The sequence below is a fragment of the Pelodiscus sinensis genome, chromosome 7, assembly GCF_049634645.1.
Source record: "Pelodiscus sinensis isolate JC-2024 chromosome 7, ASM4963464v1, whole genome shotgun sequence".
Taxonomy (NCBI): Eukaryota; Metazoa; Chordata; order Testudines; family Trionychidae; genus Pelodiscus; species Pelodiscus sinensis.
Window position 1 is genome coordinate 16,520,887 of NC_134717.1, and position 13,949 is coordinate 16,534,835.

General features: G+C 41.6%; 1 protein-coding gene and 1 long non-coding RNA gene across 2 annotated transcripts in view; one reads left to right on the forward strand and one right to left on the reverse strand.

Moving 5' to 3' along the window:
* Positions 1–439, reverse strand: part of NCKAP5 (NCK associated protein 5) — a 652,533-nt gene extending 652,094 nt beyond the window's left edge. The window contains exon 1 of the mRNA XM_075933271.1: positions 136–439. The gene's annotated coding sequence lies outside the window, so the exon portion shown is untranslated. The remainder of the gene's footprint in view (positions 1–135) is intronic.
* The window catches only part of LOC142830154 (uncharacterized), an 89,021-nt gene extending 78,905 nt beyond the window's left edge, over positions 1–10,116 (forward strand). Inside the window, exon 4 of the long non-coding RNA XR_012905134.1 lies at positions 9,554–10,116. This is a non-coding gene — a long non-coding RNA (uncharacterized LOC142830154). The remainder of the gene's footprint in view (positions 1–9,553) is intronic.
* Positions 10,117–13,949: the final 3,833 nt, after the last annotated feature.

A 13,949-nucleotide genomic window follows, 5' to 3' on the forward strand; every position in this document is an offset into this window, starting at 1 on the left:
ATTTACACATACTGTCTCACAGCTTCCTCCCAAATCACAGGATTAAATCAAAAGTGCTAACAGCACCTTTCAATGTTCTAAATGTAAGCTCTTTTTTAATAATAAGATTTAAAACAAACAAAAATCTGTCCTTACCTCCAAGGCAAAGCAGAAATAGAAGGTCAATATTTTCATTTGACCAAACTCAGTATTTTCGCTTTCATTCTGTAAATGTTATTGAGGGGGGAAAATGTCTGAGGTTCTCAGATCTTCCTTCAGAGTTTTAATCACTTGCTTCTCAAGAAGGGGTTTAACAAATACCACTGTGTTCTGTCAATATTTGTATGCAGCACCACATAGGGCAAGCTGCCAAACTTACATGGTTTAAAGAGCCACGGGTAGAAAACTGACACCCTAACAAACACACTCCCTGCTTTGTCTCTTTTAAGATAGTGTTAAAAGTGTCATCTTTGCTTCTGACTGGAGTTTAGGGGAGCTCTTTGTTTGGTTTCCCCACTTCTACAAAAATGCATTAGTTAATAATCTTGTTAGCCAAACTTGGGAATTTTATCTCATTGCCCTAAACTTTCTTGCAGAATTGTAAGTCTTTTGCTTTCCACCGGCTGCACTTTAAATGTATTTTAATTGGCTGGAATTTAGAAAGAATCCATTTGACAGTAATTTACATGTGAAGCACGCCCATAGCAGCTGAAACAGGACCCAGAAGCTGTCTGATTACTTCATCAAAGATGTAGTTTGAATACCATTGACTCCTACATAACTACAGTGAACTCTATTATATAGCTGTGATGATGTAATTAATAATTTTCTGTTAAAGGTCTTAATTAATCTTGAAGAAAAAAAATCCTGGTATAGAAACAAATGTACTGAAAGGGCTACAGCTTTACAGTTTTTCTAATCAAAGACAAATATATTTTTGAAGATTTCAAGAAGTGCCAGAAGTTCTTTTGTGAGTCTCATGCACAATTGTGGACACATTTACAGTTCAACAAGGCTTATCAATTTAAATGTTTGTAGGAAATACACACTGGGCACTGGAGATACTATAGAATACAAGTCAATAGTAAAAAACAAAACAAGAGACATTTGAGTCTACATTGGAATTGTTAACATTTGCTCATATTCTCCTTTTCTTTATGTTTTGCTGCCTGAGAGGTTAAGTATGTACATAATAAGTGGACTTCGCTGTCTTATTTAAATTAGTAAATTCATCCCATTTCTAATTGTGCAGTGTGTATTTTTTAATTCTGTAATATAGAGTGATTTAAGGGCTCACAACAGCATGGAAAAAATGGGAAGACATTAAAAAAACCCAGAAGAATTCATACAGTAAATTGCAATATTGAAAATTGATGTAGAAATATTAACAAATCAGGTTTAAAAGCACTGAGACACTTCCAAACTGTGCCTGACTGAGCATGTGGCATCTGAGAAACCCAATATTCTGCAACCCAGGAAGGCTTCTATGAAATTGTAACTGCTAGCGAGTTCACTTATCATTGATGTACTGGGTAGAATGAAGGAGCAAAAGAAAAGAGGTTTATGCTCAAGCAGGAGTACAATGAAGACTGCTTTTTACTTTTAACGGTGAACAGTTCTCAGAGAAATTATGACAATACTTGTCACCTGCAAAGAAAAAAATAGCATTTCAAGAGCTCTATCTGAAAAGGAGAAGGACTTAATTATACTAATCTTGAGTCATATGGCTTTATAATTTGATTCTGTGCAACATTTTGGAAATTTGCACCTATGTTCCCTAAATCTATAAGGATACAGACCCTTGACCTGCCAGCCCTCAATACCCTAAACCAGTGGTTCCCAACTACTGGCCCACGGACCAGCAGCAGGCACATTGCCTTTAAAAGAATTCCCTTCTACCCACTTCACCGTGCAGCAGCAGGGTGAATGGAGTGGTGGGCAGGGCTGGAGCTGGAGCCGGAGCCAGGGCAGTGGTGAGGCTGTCCCTACTAGGGAAGCCTCACCGTGGCCTCAGTTCCAGATCCAATAGCTGCTACACGGCCCAGCTGGTGGGGCTGTGTAGACAGTGGCTTACAGGATCTGATGACAAAGGGATCTGGGGTCAGTTGATCCCCGTCTAGACTACCGCACTGTGCAGACAAACAGCTGATCGGCACAGTGTGGCGGCCATTCTGACATAAATGAAGCAGCGATTATTTAAATCGCCGCTTCATTTTGCTATGTCTAGTAAACTCAACTACATGGCTCTGTCGCCGGAGCCATGTAGTCTAGACACACCCTCAGTGTTTCTCTAGCCTGAGAAGTCAGCTATCAGAGATAGTTTGTTTTCTGTGCTTTTTTGTTTCTTTTTTCAAGCTCTCTTATGGCAAAAGATCTTGGGAGTACCCCTGGGGAAGGAATTCAAATATTCCTTCCTTTTGTTTCAGGGTTTAAATCACTTGATGGTGGCAGCCTCTTTTCCAGAGCCAGGGCATCTGTGACATTGAGGAGGCTTGCTTGCTTGCTTTCTGTAAGCAGAACCTATAAAGGCAACCTATTTAAGGGTTTTTGCGCCTCTCCCACCCCCACCTTCTGCACTCAAAGTGTCAGAGTGGGGAACAGCCCTGACTGGGGTGGGGAGGGGAGTGCATGAAGAGACAGGATTACAGAACAGACCATTTCATCCTTGCTCCTCTCTGAAGTGGTAAAGCCTGTGTTTTAGAAGATGGAAGACCAGTGTTCTATTTCTGCTTTTGCTAGGATCACGATGCACAGCATCATGAATGCGAGCCAGAAATCTGAAGCAACCTTTCATGTGTTACAGGACGTTGAAGACAATCAGCTTTTATTTATGTTCAATAGCTACCTTTAAAATTAATTCCATTTAAGGAGCTGGCTAAAATTTCCAAAGGAACAGCTAGACCAAACTTTCACAGAAGAATCTAGTTTATTCACAAGTCTGATGGCAGATACAAGCCACCACCACAGTAAGCCTCAAAAAAGCTCTATGCTAACTGATTTTCTGGTAGCTGTTACACAAGAAGAACCTTTGCACTGACAAAATGTAAGCATTTGAAATACTGACTATGAAGCCAGTTAATAGCCCCAAGCAAAGTGAGAAGGCAAAGTATTACTTCAAAAACAGAGAGAAAGACATACAGGCGCTATCAAAGAAAAGATTATCAAGCCTTCAAAAGCAACAGCATCAACAAGCAAAGAATACTTCCCCCGTCCCTAATGGGACTTCTTCACTACTTTCCTGCAGCTAGCAGAAGACAGACACATAAAATAGCAGATAGCCTAGTAATTAAGGCACTGACCCAGCATATGGGAGAAGTGGGTTCAAGTATGTGCTGAGGTAGTCTGGGGTGGATGAGTTGGTCTCAAATGTCCTAACAAAATGATTGTTACAATAGATAGATTTCTACAAAACATCTTGATTTCAACACCACCCTCCTCCCCCAAGAGCATTATTAAAAGATTTCAATTAGCTCCAGTGCTGATTGCATGGTAGGCCAGAACGTCCCATACAAGAGTTCAGGTGTGCAGGGGGAGGGAGAGACAGAAGGAGATTTCCCTTCATTAGGCTCCTGCAGACTAGAGGGGGGGGGGCTGCAAGAACCCTCTAGAGATAGTGACAGAAATGTAGCTGTGTTAGTCTGGGATCACAAATCACATGTGTTCTTTTCATATGTGTTCATTTTTTTAAATTGTATCCTTTGGTATATATGGTTGTGACTATTTTCTTCCACTATTTGATCTGAGGAAGTGGGTCTGGCCCACGAAAGCTCATCATCTAATAAACCATCTTGCTAGTCTTTAAAGTGCTACATTGTCCTGCATTTTGCTTCCTCTAGAGATAGGCAGAGGGAAGTAGGATGCAGCAGAACCAAGGTCCCCCCCCTTCCACAGTGGCCTTAGGAGCTGGTTACATGCACTTGGAGAAGCATCCTAAAGGATGATGTATCACAGTGGTTTTCAAACTATGGGCCATGACACAGCATTGGGTCACACATTGTCAGGCACTGGGTCACCTTGTTGTAGAGTGATCCATGACTAATGAGGGTGCAAAGGTGAGTGAATAGTGCCTGTCCTGGCACTGCAATCCACACTGCATCCCAGAAAGAGCCAGCAACAGGTCTGGCTCCTAGGCAGTGGGGGAGGACCGCAGGGGTCTGTGCACTGCTCCCACCCTGAACACTGGCTCCACACTCCCACTGGTCAATTTCCAAATGGGGGAAGATCTGTACCTGGGGTGAGGGCAGTGGGCAGAGCTGCTTGCGTACTTCCGCCTATGATCCAGACCTGCTGCTGGCCACTTCTGGGGCACAGCATGGTCCACAGTGCGAGGGGAAGCAGGAAGCCTGCCTTAGTACCCCTGCTGCACCGCTGACCAGGAGCCACTGGAGATAAGCCTGTAAACAACCACGAGCACCAACACACTACCCCAGCCTGGAGGCCCTTCTGAAATCTGGAGGTCCCTCCTGCATCTCAGACCTCTCATTCCTGTTACTCCCTCCCTCCCGAGCCTACACTCTAAGCAAAAGATATAATTATGTTGGATTGGGAACACCAACAATTTTTTTCAACTGAGTCATGAGGAAAAAATTTTTGGAAACCAACTGGTGTAGCATATTATCCCTGAATAGTGGGAGGGTTGGGGTGGAATTGTGCTTTATGGAGGTGCAATGCCACTTCCAGATTCCTCAGGAGCCTATCTCTGCACTCCTCCCTGCTCAGGGCTGTGGCTGCACACAGCAATCTACCCCCAAGTCAACAATAGATATAAAAAAGTAAGGTTGCCAAGAGTGTTAGCAATCATAAGATAAGTACTGATGGGAAGCACAAGGGCTTGCAGGCAATAATATGCAGAAATGAGATGTCTGAGTCTAACGATGATTGAGAATTTACTGTTACAGTATGCCAAATACTCTGCACAATGAAAAACTTACAAAACAACAAATAATAGTAGCACCTTAAAGACTAACAAAACATGTAGATGGTATCATGAGTTTTCATGGGCACAACCCACTTCTTCAGATGACAGGAGTATTAGAAGTCCAGATCCAAGAATAAATAAGGGAAGGAGGGGGGGGAGGGGAATAAAAGAGAGAAAAAAGGAGGGGAGGAAAAAAAAGAGAGACAGTGAGTAGATAGTTCAAATAGTTACAAAAGGCTGATAAGAACAATTAGCACCTCCATTATTAGGTTGGTTGGTTAAGTCATTAGGATGTGGAAGATAATGTGTGAGCTAGCCCATATCCTGGTTCATACCATTTGCATAAGAATTAAACTTGTGAATGAATTTAAATTCCAACCCTTGTTAGCCTTTAAGGTGCTACTACTATTTGTTGTTTTTTAAGTTTTTCCTGTTACAGACTAACTTTGCTACCCTTCTGAAACTCTGAACAATGGTGAGATTGCCTTCTTCAGACACCAGAGCTGGACCTGAAAAGTGTTCCCCAAATGCACCATTTTATCTATTATTGCCTGTTGCACCCTTCTAGAAGCACCATACTCTTTCACAAGAAACCGCACCCCAACAAATACATCTCCAATTCCAATTGAGAGTTCAAATATCACTCCCTGAAGTATCACTTTCCTTGACCTTCTTTCAAGGGGCAATGTCTCTTGACTTCAAGTTACGTTGCTGAAACTCCAGAGTTTGCATCTGATAGACGTGCTTTGACATCTTGTACCATGACCTATCACATACCTTCCTGATCTTCTGGTATTTGCAATGACATATAAGTCTTTATGCGTAGGTCATGCAATACATCTATATGGAGGAGAAACCTTTTTAAAAAATGAATGCGCATAGACTGAGCTTAAGGCCAAATTCATGCCCTGAACAGATTTAGCTCAAGCACCAGAGCACATTAATGCACATTAACATCAATTTGCAAGTTCACTGGAGTACAATGCCCTCAGACTTAACATCCGTTTGCAATTCTTCTTATCAGATATCACGTTCCTAAATTTGTACTGGCATTCCTTTTCCTCAAATCAGATCAAAAAGGGGAAAAGCTGTTTTAAATATTAATCTGCGTTCAGACTGGCTGCAACCCCTACTGCTGTCTTCTTTCTGTCACTAATCTGCCTGAGAAGTGGAACGGCCAGGACACATGTGCTAAAAGAATGGTTCACACTCTCTGCCCAGCTCCCAGCAGAATCAGGGCCTGAGAGCTACTTCCAGAAGTCAACAGCTATTTTTAAGGTATGATCACGCACTACTGAAATCAATGGGTATTTTGTCACGGGTTAATACAAATAAAAGGACTGAATCTTTAATAAATACAACAAATACTTTAACAGAAATGTTTTCAAACATTCCTTTTTGTACTTATTATCAGCAACATTATCCTTGCACGGTATATAGTAATTCCCTGCCAAGCTTGAGGAATGGTCCTTAGAAATACTTTCTGTGTGGCCAAATAATGCCAATCAGGCTCCACACATCCATGAATGCACAAGTGCTTCTCCTGATACTTTTTACATTAATGACCCTGATGATATATAATTTGCAGAGGTAGACTCACTTCAGTCATGCTCTGCTGGAATAACTGCATCAGGCTGACAGCGTCCACCAAGATAGAAGAAAATAGTTTACTGATTGTTTTGCCGAGCTAACAAATGAAGTGGGTAGGAATTTACATAAATGAGGGATTAAGTTCTCAGAGCATAAGATGAAGGGTTAGTAAGTATGCAGAGGGCACTAAAGATTACATGTAAATGAAATTGACTAGGCAATCAATCCAGACAACATAAAAACAGGAAGTCCAAGGTGGAACCAAACTAGTCTAAAATCATCTTCCTGAAAATCACCCCTCATGTGACATTACCCTCAGGTAATGTTTTCAGCTTCAAATGAGCACTTGGATGCACCATGACAAATGTATCATTTTCATTTACTTCATGCTTCTGGCTAGCCTGATAAAATGACATGTAACTAGACAGAACGTGGTTTGGGTGTCATGCACTAACAACTTTTAGGCATGCATTCATTAAAGAAAAACAAAAGATGAAAAAGGTACGGTTGTGCCAGCTTTCTCTGGAACATGCAGATATAAGGTGTGGCATCTTTAAGTAGCCATTTCCATACCACTCATACAGTGTTGTTCACCTGGGAGAGGGTGGAAGTAAATAACTAATCTTTTAAGGCAACTCAAGGTGAACTCTGCAGATTCATTTCTTATTCTGCTGTAGCTGCTATGCTTTTGGCTGTGTGTGCATGAGTTACGAGGACTGGACCAAGCAAGAAAACTGGGGATCCCAAAACAGCCAGAACCTTGGGGTCTGTAGTAAAGCTAAGTATTTTGTTTACTCAGACTCCATTCAATCAATTTGGCAGCCAAGACCTGTAAGAAAACCCATCTGGGAAGTCACTGCAAGGACAGCATTACCAATTATAATGTGTAACTGTACGATCTTCATTAGTTTAATGAAACAACTCACCAACACTTGATTTTCAGTAACCTTTTAGATTTTCACAGTACTGTGATATATAACATTACCCATGAGACAATGCAGATTAAAGTTTGATTTTTGCCACATGTTGGTACATCTAGCCCAATTCTGATCAGAGTCCCACTCACATCAATGGAATTGTATATGGACACAGGGGGGTTGATTTGCAGGATAAGGCCTTAAATTTCTCTGTGTGCACTATGCTTCCTTTAACTATAATTGCTCAGCAATTCCTATTACAATGTATTTATTAAACATTTTGTTTCACATATTATTTTAATAATGGTATTCAAAATACCATACAGACATTTTGCTATATAGGCTGTGAATTCAGCCTCTAACCCCTCCCAAAAGGCAGGTAAGCATGATAAGTAGGAAATGTTATCATCATCTCATCATGCATTTTAGGCACAGAATGCTGGGACATAATTAAATTAAGATGTAAATTAAAGCTTTTCTTCCACAGAGACAGACAGGTAAAATATAACTTACTATACACTTAAGCCTGAGTACAAAGGAGTCTAAAATTGTCTTAACTTCAAGATTACACAACTTAATGTCACTATATGGCAGACAAGAGAAAAGAAAATACTTTTAGTAAGGTCTTTCAAAAGATTAATGTCTATTATTAATCTAACTAGAAAGGGTACATTTCCGTGAGCACATTTGGGACCAAATTCTGCATGTAAGCCACTGCCAATCCAGCTATGTGCACTAATTTTAACCAAATTAGTCAGGATTTATTCTGGTGTAAGAGAGCGCAAAATTTGGCCAGTTGGTTAGGTCACAGGACTGGGAGTCAAGAACTCTTCTATTTATTCAGGCAGTAATGCCACAATCAGATTAGTATGGCCAGTTTCATGAGTCCCTGCAGATCTATGCTGACTATAATGCAACTTTGCATAGGCACAGAGAGCCATATGCACAGTACCAATAATAGGATCATGTGACTGTGGCCAAGTCCCTTCATTTCTCTGACAGTCTGCTTACTTTCAAAAAAAGCGAAGTAACACCCACTACCTAATGTCCGTAAGGGTGTGTCTCCACTGCACCCATAGCTTGAAATATGATACGCAATTTGAGCTATGCAAATGGTGTGGCTTATTTTAAAATAGCTTATTTCGAAACTTGGCACTGTCTACACAGCATTTATTTTGAAATAAATCACTATTAAATGCCCCTTACTCCTCGTGGAATTAAGTTTACAGGACATCAGAATAGAGAGCCCCTTATATTTCGAAATAGCAGGTGCGCTCAAAAGACACACAATAGTATTTTGGGATATCTCCAGTATTCTGAAATAGCACTGCAGTGTAGACATAGCATAAGATTTAGAAAATGGGCTCTTGAAGTCAGACTGTGTCTGACCTTGTGTTTTGTACACTTATACGCCAGCTTACAGGAGGGAGAAGAAAACAACCCTGTACTTAGGTTTTTCGAATGTCAACAAAAAATAAAGGGTTCAGGGACAGGCGCTACAGACTAGTGTTTTCAGCACTGTAGGTAAGTCAATAATAGATAGATAGCCAAATTGTTAAGGGAAAAAAAGCACAGCCTTGCTATTCAGAATCTCAAACTTACCTCCGAGGAGATGAACAGCTGCTGCAATTAGAAAGGTCCTCCTTTTGGTCATAACATTCCCTGTCCCAGTTTTACCACAACACAGAGCTCTGCTACCAGAGGTAGATTGAAGAATGAGCTGATTGTCCCAGAAAGCTCTTGTTTTAAGGGTTACATTTCCTAGCTCAGATCATAACTAGATCTAATGTTTCTCCAGGAATACTGCTCTGGAAGAACAGGTAAGCAGAACTTCATCCCTCAGCAGTGTGAAGCTGCAGAAAAGCAGCTGACTTGCTTGTTGAACCTGAATTAAAGCCGTCACCTAAAAATGAGCTATTCCAGGCCTTTTCCCATAGGGACAGAACCAGACAACAGGCAAATATCATAGCTGGGGATTTTGCATTAGCATCAGAATCCTTGTAAAGTCCTCTTAAACTGAACTAACCACAAATCCAAAGCTAAAGGCTGTAATGAAATCTAACCCTCTGTATTGAAAGTACAGGTGGTGCTTGACAGGGCTTGGTGCTGCACATTTGAAATGTGTTACTCAGTGTTTCTTCTGTTTCAGATTGCGCCCACTGTGTCTGTGCGGTATGAACAACTTCAATGGACTGAGAGGATGAGGGACACCTATGCAGACACCTCCTTTGCAGAGTCAGTTGCAGGGTCAGGGCCAACTCCTCACAGGCATGTGTCTATAACTAAGCTCTTCACAGCAAGGAGCTGCTATTCGTTTGACCCGTTTTACTTACTGCACAGCACCATCTACCTGACAATGCTATAAGAAGTTAATATTCATTATGTGCAATCTCTTAATGATTTATTTTTCCTACATATACATTTCTCTCATTTAATTATGTAACCATATCCACTACAAGTCTCACTAGTGGTATCTAAACATTCGTTTGCATTGTATTTAATGTCTGCCTGAACACTCGTGGGAGAGAGCATGGTCTAGGAGGAAACAAGGCAAGAAAACTCCTGGTTTCCTTCACCAGCTCTGGCAATCGCTGTGTGTGCGTAGCCTTGCATAAGTTATGCTGACTTCTTCGATCTCTGTTACCCATCTGCAGTATTCAATAGTGCTTACTTAACTCAAAGCGCAGTGGGGAAAATTACTTGTGTTTGTAAACTAGCTTAAGATCTTTTAATAAAAGCTTCTAAAAAAGAGCCGGCTGTTAATGTGTGCGCATATTTAAAATTATATAATATTAATAATAATAGTCAATGCAAAAGACATATTGTTATGCATTCTGTAACTCTGTCTAAAAGGTGAAACTTGCCAAACAAGAATCAAAATGCCTTACCGGGTGATGCTTACCTACTTAAAGAAAACTGGTGCTGGGAACAGCCCCCTGCCTGCAGCTTGCTGTAGGAGGAGGGCTGCTCCAGCCTTGCAGGACCCCCACACAGGGCTGCTGGCTCTCCTGGGACATTAGTTTAACTGATTAAATGGGATTTAGCATCCCTAGTCTGAAGACAAAAGTCTCTGAAAGACAGTGCCCTACTGATTAAAGCAAAAGGACTGGACACTGGAAGACATGGATTCTGTTCTTGGCCACAGATTTAGCATATGATTTTGGGGGAAATCACTTACTCCCACTTATGCATTTGTTTCACCGTGAGTAAAATGGGGATCATGCCACCTAACATAGTTAGTAGTGAAGCTTAATCATATTAATAATGAGCTTTGAAAGCTGGTGATGGATCACACTATAGAAATAAATACCTGCATTACTATACAGGCAGTCCCCGGGTTACATGGATCCGACTTACATCGGATCCCTACTTACAAACGGGGTGAGGCAACCCCGCATTAGCTGCTTCCCCCCAGCAGACCAGGGAGACGCGAAGCTAGCGCCCCTCCCCAGCAGACCAGGGAGATGCGGAGCGGCTTTTCTCAGCAGACACCTCAGCTTGAGAATAAAGGACTGAGGGAAGTGAGGTGTGGGAGAATAAAACTGAGCTCTGGAGAAATGTTTGGCTAGAGTTTCCCCTACAATAGGTATCAGTTCCGACTTACATGCAAATTCAACTTAAGAACAAACCTACAGTCCCTATCTTGTACGTAACCCGGGGACTGCCTGTATTAAATGTCATTACAAAAACCTGTACAAAGAACACTAAATATTCTGCATTTTTTTGAACTTAAGTAATGTTTTGACAGTATTGTCTTTGTTTGTAATGTATGTGGAAATATGAGAGGGATATAGGGTTATACCGTAAATAGTAAAGCAAGTTAGAGTTGCTCTAAGGTCATGAAGATAAAGCAGGGCACAGCAAGACGTATGCTGCAGGGTCTTCCAACTGATCTGCTCCTTTACCAGAAGACTGTAAAGCTCTTTCAGTCAGAAGACAGTGATATGGTCAATTATCCTGCATCAAGTGAGTAATTATGTAGCTGAATTTTGTACAAGCTGAGAGCATAGCTAGGACACAACAGAACAAAGGTAGTTACAGTTACCCAAGCAAGCAGTAATGAACACATGTATGGATTAGGGCTTGGGAAAAGTAGGGCAATCCTCCTAGAATAAGGGAATTTGTGGTCACCTTAGAACTGAACAAGGGAGAAGAGGATGTTACAATCAAGAAGAAAAGTTTGGGTTTGGGGGAGGTCTGTGTTTCAACACTGCAGACTCAAGTGGAGTGATTGAAGTTCTAAAAGAACTATTATCTGTGGTTTGTAGCCTATCCTTTAAATCGGCTTCCGTACCTAATGACTGGAAGGTAGCCAACGTGACACCAATATTTAAAGAGGGTTCTAGAGGCGATCCTGGCAATTACAGACTGGTAAGTCTAACTTCAGTACCGGGCAAATTAGTCGAATCAATAGTAAAGAATAAAATTGTGAGGCATGTAGAAGAACATAATTTGTTGGACAAAAGTCAACATGGTTTCTGTAAAGGGAAATCATGTTTTACTAATCTATTAGAGTTCTTTGAAGGGGTTAACAAACATGCAGACAAGGGGGAATCCAGTAGATATAGTATACTTAGAGGCTTTCTGAAAATCTGACACGGTCCCTCACCAAAGGCTCTTGTGTAAATTACATGGCCATGGGATAAGACGGAAGGTCCTTTCTTAGACTGAGAACCAGTTAAAAGACAGGAAACAAAGGGTAGGAATAAATGGTAAATTTTCAGAATGGAGAGGGGTAACTAGTGGTGTCCCCCAAGGGTCAGTCCTGGGACCAATCCTTTTCAACTTATTCATAAATGATCTGGAGGAAGGGGTAAGCAGTGAGGTGGTAAAGTTTGAGGATGATACCAAACTGTTTAGGATAGTCAAGACAGAAGCAGACTGTGAGGAACTCCAAAAAGATCTCACCAAACTGAGTTATTGGGCAACAAAATGGCAAATGAAATTTAATGTGGATAAGTGTAAAGTAATGCACATCGGGAAAAATAACCCCAACTATACGCACAGTATGATGGGGGCTAATTTGGCTATGACAAATCAGGAAAGAGATCTTGGCATTATCGTGGATACTTCCACACAGTGTGCAGCGGTGGTCAAAAAGGCAAATAGAATGCTAGGAATTATTAAGAAAGGGATAGAAAATAAGACCCAGAATATCTTACTGCCCCTGTATAAAACTATGGTATGCCCACATCTTGAATACTGTGTACAGATGTGGTCTCCTCACCTCAAAAAAGATATTTTGGCCTTGGAAAGGGATCAGAAAAAGGCAACTAAAATGATTAGGGGTTTGGAACGGGTCCCATATGAAGAGAGGTTAAAGTGACTGGGACTTTTCAGTTTAGAAAAGAGGAGACTGAGGGGGGATATGATAGAGGTATATAAAATCATGAGTGCTGTGGAGAGGGCAGATAAAGAAAAGTTATGTATTAGTTCCCATAATAGAAGAACTAAAGGACACCAAACGAAATTAATGGGTAGCAGGTTTAGAACTAATAAAATAAAGTTCTTCTTCACACAGCGTGTAGTCAACCTATGGAACTCCTTGCCAGAGGAGGCTGTGAAGGCTAGGACTATAACAGAGTTTAAAGAGAAGCTAGATAATTTCATGGAGGTTAGGTCCATAAAAAGCTATTAGCCAAGGGATAGAAGTCATGTTCCTGGCCTCTGTTTGTCAGAGGCTGGAGAAGGATGGCAGGAGACAAATCGCTTGATCATTGTCTTCGGTCCACCCTCTCTGGGGCACCTGGTGCTGGCCACTGTCGGCAGACAGGCTAGTGGGCTAGATGGACCTTTGGTCTGACCTTGTACGGCCGTTCTTATGTTCTAAGTATGGTAATCCCCAGGTTCATAGGGATATTTTATTTCTTAGCACCTTTCTGTGTTGTATGGATCCCTTAACTGATACAACAGAGCATAAAATACAGCCCCAGAATTCTGTATTTCGACAATGGTAATAGGAGCTTGCCAGCTCAGGTGATTTTTTGCAACCAAGTTTACCAGTGGATCAGAAAGCATCATCATCTTGTGGCACTCAAGGAAACAGCCCACAAATAAAATTTCACATATGGGTTTCAATTCAGTTCAAAACAGTCCAGTGGATTATTTAGAACATCTCTTGTGGCATGTCTATACTAGGAAATTATTTCAAAAGAAGAAGTTACTCAGCTTGTGCAGTAACGATAGTTCTTCGAAGTGTCCTCCCCCCCCCCCCCCCGTGGGTGCTCCACTGTGGGTGTCAGGCTTGTCACGGTGCCACAGATTGGAGATCTTTTAGCCGTTGTCTGCCAGACCATGCATGTGCAGCAGCCATCTGGTGGCTTTTCGCGCCGTTTCTGGTCATGCGGTCCGGCTCCCGCCAGTTCTTCCTGATCGTCAAGGCCTGAAAGACACAATCACAGACTCCGAAGAGGGGAGCAGGGAGGGTCATGGCGCACCCATGGGGACACACACCTTGAAGAACCATCATTACTGCACAAGGTGAGTAACTTCTTCTTCTTCAGGTAGTGTCATCATGGGTGCGCCACTGTGGGTGATTCCACAGC